The sequence below is a fragment of the Pelodiscus sinensis genome, chromosome 20, assembly GCF_049634645.1.
Source record: "Pelodiscus sinensis isolate JC-2024 chromosome 20, ASM4963464v1, whole genome shotgun sequence".
In the NCBI taxonomy this organism is placed as follows: Eukaryota; Metazoa; Chordata; order Testudines; family Trionychidae; genus Pelodiscus; species Pelodiscus sinensis.
The window spans coordinates 4,118,245-4,123,589 of record NC_134730.1 but is presented as its reverse complement, the minus strand read 5'-3'; positions in this window follow the sequence as shown (position 1 = coordinate 4,123,589).

The following is a 5,345-nucleotide window of genomic DNA, read 5'->3' as shown; positions in this document are numbered from 1 at the left end:
TGCTGCAGCACATTCAAGGGCACTAAACTGTGGGATTCTCTGGCGACAACAATCCTGGGGTTTGACCTGCAGGTGGAGGTGTTCACAGACTTTTGATTGATCAGAAAAATGGATTTTTTTGGGGGGGGGGGGGAGGGGAGGAATCTGAAACTTTATTTTCATTCTGCACAGACTGCTTAGCTCAGTGAGACCCTGACTGAGGGTTGAGAGCTACAAGTGGCTCTTGCGGCTCTTTGCAGCACATGATATTAAAGCCTGTCTGAAATCAATGCTTCTTGCGCAAATGCTTTGACGTTCCTGTTCGGGCAAAAGCCCTTTTCTGGAAATACTTTTGCGCAAAAGGGCCAGTGTAGACAGCTGAAAACTGTTTTCTGCAAAAAAGCCCCAATGGGGAAAATGGTGATCGGGTCTTTCTTGCACAAAACCGCATCTAGATTGGCATGGACGCTTTTCCACAAAAAGTGCTTTTGCGGAAAAGCATCCGTGCCAATCTAGACGCTCTTTTCCGCAAATGCTTTTAAAAGAAAAACTTTTCCATTAAAAGCATTTGCGGAAAATCATGACAGTCTAGACATATAAGATTTGATACTTAAACACACACACACACCCCTGCATCCTTATGAAGATGAAATAAATAGCTCTGATACAAAATGAGTGACATCATCATTGCATTAGTTAGTCCACTGGCGTTGGTCACGGAAAAATGAAATGCTTGTCATTCTCAATATATACCCCAATACAGGAAAGCATTTAAGCACATGCTTAACTTTACAATCATGGATTAACCCCTTTGACTTCAACTGGACTCCAGGTTAAAGCAAGTATTTTAGGAAAGCCATCCTATTCAGGCCAGCACTTAGATACAGGTTTAATACTAAGCATGTGCTTAAGTCCTATTTAAGTCAAAGGGACTTACATGCTTAAATTTAAGCAGGAATTTATTTAAACACTGCTTTACTCGGGGATGCCTTCCTAAAGCAGGGCCACAAGGCTGATTAAAGATGTTTAACGTTTTTCTTCATATCTCAACAACAACAGAAAAGGTAGAATTCTTCTGTGAAATCCTTCCCTTCCCCTGGCCCATTCTTGAACAGCTCTGTCTTGTGTTATTTTTACAGGGAACTAAGAGGGGTGGGAGAATGGATCATGTGCCTTAAGTGGGAGACTTACAACATGAAAACTTTTGAGAACTTCAATAAGGGATGACTAGTTTTTTCTTTCAGATTTATCTGGGTCTTCATGTGGCTCCATTTGAGTCTGCTTTATAGAGTCAGCAGATTTTAATTGTGTTATGATGAATTTAGGATTTGATGGATCCACCAGAGGACTTTATTATAAGGTTGCCTCTTCACTGGCCTTTATCTGCATGTCTGTGGCATGAGAGAGAGAGCGAGAGCCCATGTGCACTAAAGATACACAACTTCAGCTGAAGTTAATTACGTAGCTGGAGTTGATGTATCTTAAATCACCATCCACACAGTGGGAGGTCGACATGAGCAAACGTTCTCATCAGCTTCTCCTGTTCTTTGTAAGGATCAGGAGTACCGGTGCTGACCGGGACTCCCTGTCAATTCAAATTAGTGGGTCTTCACTAGACTAGTTAAATCGAACCCCGAAAGATCGACCACTGCAGCGTCGATCTTCCTTGTAGTGTGGACATGGGCAGAGAGAGAGAGAGTTGATAGGGTTTATTTTAAATTATTTAGAATCTTTATTCAGTGAGAGTCAGCTACAAAGAGGGAGCCTGTTCAGTTCATTATCCTTTAATAATGGAAGTGAACGAGCAGGACAACGCTCCCCGCCCAATGGAGTTTATATTCCAGTTCATTAAGCAACTTCAGGTTTCCTTGGAGTAGTCGTGAGGCTGGCAAAGATATTTCTAATTGTGTCTACTGTGTCATCTGGAGACCCACAGAACTGCACTGCTTTCTCCATATATACTGACATCTCATTTGATCTAACTTTTGGTTGTAAACCTTTCCTTCTGGTTTCAAAGCATCGGAAGCCAGTATCATGCTGTCTGAGCAAATAGCAGCAACGTGAGGCAATTTACACTTTCACATAAAATCGGGGTGATGGTCATGATTTTGAAACATCAAGTGAAATGCATCAGCACTTGCCTTTTGCTTTGACTCTTTGAATTAAATTAGCCCCCAAATTCAAAGAGTTCAACACTCCCTCCCCACTAGCGTGAAACTTAAGAAATAATTAGCATAGACTGGCCTGAGAATGCTAATCACTTTTTATTGATGTCCATAATGAGCAAATATTGAGCAGATATTGACATGGTATGTTACTGTATATATTGCTATATTAAACTGTATATTGTAATTACGTTGGTTTATTTTCTTTTCTTTCTAAATCTAATATGCCCATTGTCTTTATCACCATCAGTAAGTTACATCTACTCTATCTTATTTTTCCCTTGTGCAGTGTGGCCTAAATGCAGTCTTCTGATGACTACAGGCAGTTTCTGCTATGTCTCTGGAAACTCATCATCTACATCCAAAAGATAAATATGTCCCTCGCTTGCTTTAAAACCGATACATCAAAAGCAATGACATTATAACTAAAAATGTCATCTCTACAACTCCGATGGTGTGTGGAGGATCCAAAATGCATAGCATATTGTCTCCCAAAAACGACTTTCAAACAGACTGTTTCTCTTTTGTGCAAGTCGACAAGCCAGGTGGAAATGATTTTGTGAGCTCACTTGCATATTTGCTTTATCAGCGTGAGAAATTTCCAGGTAAATATAAAAAGTGTCTATTTGTAGAGACATAATATAATCTCCATGGAATTATGTTTCCAACAACTGTGAATCATGTGTTTCAATCTTAAGAAGTACTTAATATAGTGAGTCCATAAGAAATATGATGGACGTGCTCCAGAAGTGATGAAAGGACCTTCAGTTTTCCTCATGCTAGAAAACCACTGAGAAAACATACACGGAGTTGAGACAAAATTGACAAATTTCTCCTAATGGGTAAAGAAAACATACTGTGCTTGAATCCAGAGACAGGAAAAGTAAGAGATCCATACGCTTAATGGGATTCATCCATAGCTGGTTTTATACCAGCTGAGGGTCTGGTCCTATATATATTCTAGTGACCAATTGTCGATCATCAGAATCGTTGTGACATAAATTCCCTGCCCCTCTTGGAATTTTCCATTAATTCCTCCCACACTGAGGAGCAAAGTAATTGGATCTATTTTCACATGGTTCAATTGCACCCTAACTATGTTTGTGCAATTGTTTTTCACCACAGGAAAAATAAAGAGAGTGCCACAAAATACCTGCTGAAGTACGGTGGGCGCTGAACATGAGCACAAAATATCAGTGGAAGCATTTGACCTCCCTTTAAAAAGAAAGGGGGGGGAGGCATTCTTGAGAATCTTTCAAACAATGTCAGCCTGTCACTTTTCAGACTCTTTAATTTTTTCCAGCTGCAACTCAATCATCCTATTAACTCCTCTCGAAAGTCTCCCACAAAGTTATCTGGGGACCGGCTGCCTGACGAGCCATTTCTGCAGAGCTCTGAGAATAACGTTCCTCTTGTGCACTCACTGTGATGTCATGAGCACTCACTCCTGGCTTTAAGTGATCCCCTGTCACAAATCCTCCTTCTCCACTCGCTGCAATTATTCCGCTATTAAAGCGTATTACATTGGATTTCTTATTTCAAGAGTGATATCACTCCTTGCTTTAATGTCCAGCCGGCAGACCAATCTGCACTCCCCTCCCCTGACACCATGCTAGTGGATTGAATCCTTTCTGTTACATTGCTGCCTGCATACGGCTGCTATGGATGGGCGCGACATGTGGAGAAGGCAGAGGGGCTCTGATTGATTTATACCTAGAAACATATTATGTATTTGTTCCTAGGAAATGGACCTAATCCAAGTCACCTCTACTAGCAAAGTCCTGCCTCTTTTCCAATTATATCTCCCTGGAGGAGGAGGGCTCTGAGTTACTACAGAAAATTCTTTCCCCGGTGTCCGGGTCTCATTTCATGCGCAGGATCTAACTGACGGCCATATTTGGGGTTGGGAAGGAATTCTCCCCCAGGTCAGATAGAGAGAATTCTCCCCCTGGGCAACTTTCAGCTTACTCTGGTGTGTGGGGCATGGGTCACTTGCTGGTTTGAACTGGGGTAAATAGAGGATTCTCTGTCATTTGAATTCTTTAAATCATAGAATCCCAGGGCTGGAAGAGACCTCAGGAGGCATCAAGTCCAACCCCCTGCATAAAGCGGGACCAACCCCAGTTCAATCATCCCAGCCAGGGCTCTGTCAAGCCAGGGCTTAAACACCTCTAGGGATGGAGAATCCACCACCTCCCTAGGGAACCCAGCCCAGTGCTTCCCCACCATCAGGATCTGAAGACTTCAGTAACTCGGCCAGAGGTTATTGGCTTCTTAGAGGAGCAAGTGGGTAAGACTGTTACCTTCAATGCTCAGGAAATCTGACTAGATGATCATGAGGGTTCCTTCTGGGCATATAGTCTAGGAATTATCTTTCTCTTGATCTGTTCCTCCTTTTGACACAGCTGATCATTCCCTTCTCCTGGAACATCCTTTTCCTCCTTAAATTCAGAGTCTGCTGTTTACTAAGAATCATTCCAACTTTCTAGCGTCTCCTCCTCTCCTTTCCGAGGCTATGTCTAGACTATGGGGGTTTTACGGGATACCAGAGGTATCCTGGAAAAACTCTGCCACATCCAAGGAACACGTCTGCTCTTCCGCTTGTTTCTGTGGAAGAACAGACATGCTCTTTGAGAAGCTCTGTCTTCCTCATGCCACGAGGAAGAAAGGCTCTTCCAAAACAGGGTTTTTTTCCTGAAATTTGGCCCAGTGTAGACGGGCCAAATTTCGGAAAAGCCTCTTCTGAAAAAACAATCGGAAAAAGGTACAGAGCGCAATTTGCATACCGTTTTCTGATAAAGCCCCATAGTGTAAACATAGTCCCAGGCTGTCGATAGCCATCAGGACTCTGCTCTAGGTTCTGCATCACGTAACAGTCACTTTCTTCCCACACTCAACAAGGAAGTTTCTTAGTGTTAGAGTTGGGTCTGGGGATGGATTTGTTGTTGTTCTTCTGTGGTAAGTTGTGTCATTTTGAGTTTTATTGCCATTCCAAATGGGAGCCGAAAGTCAAAATATCAACGTTTCACAGTCAAAAAAATTCCGAAGAGCTTCCAATCGGAAATGCTGAAACAAATTTGTTTTTATATTTTTGATTGAAGCACAATGATCCAACATGAAATCTATGGATTCCAAACACCTGGAAAAGAATTTCTTTGTTGCGATTCTCCTAATTGGAAACTTGAAAAAACATAGTGAAAG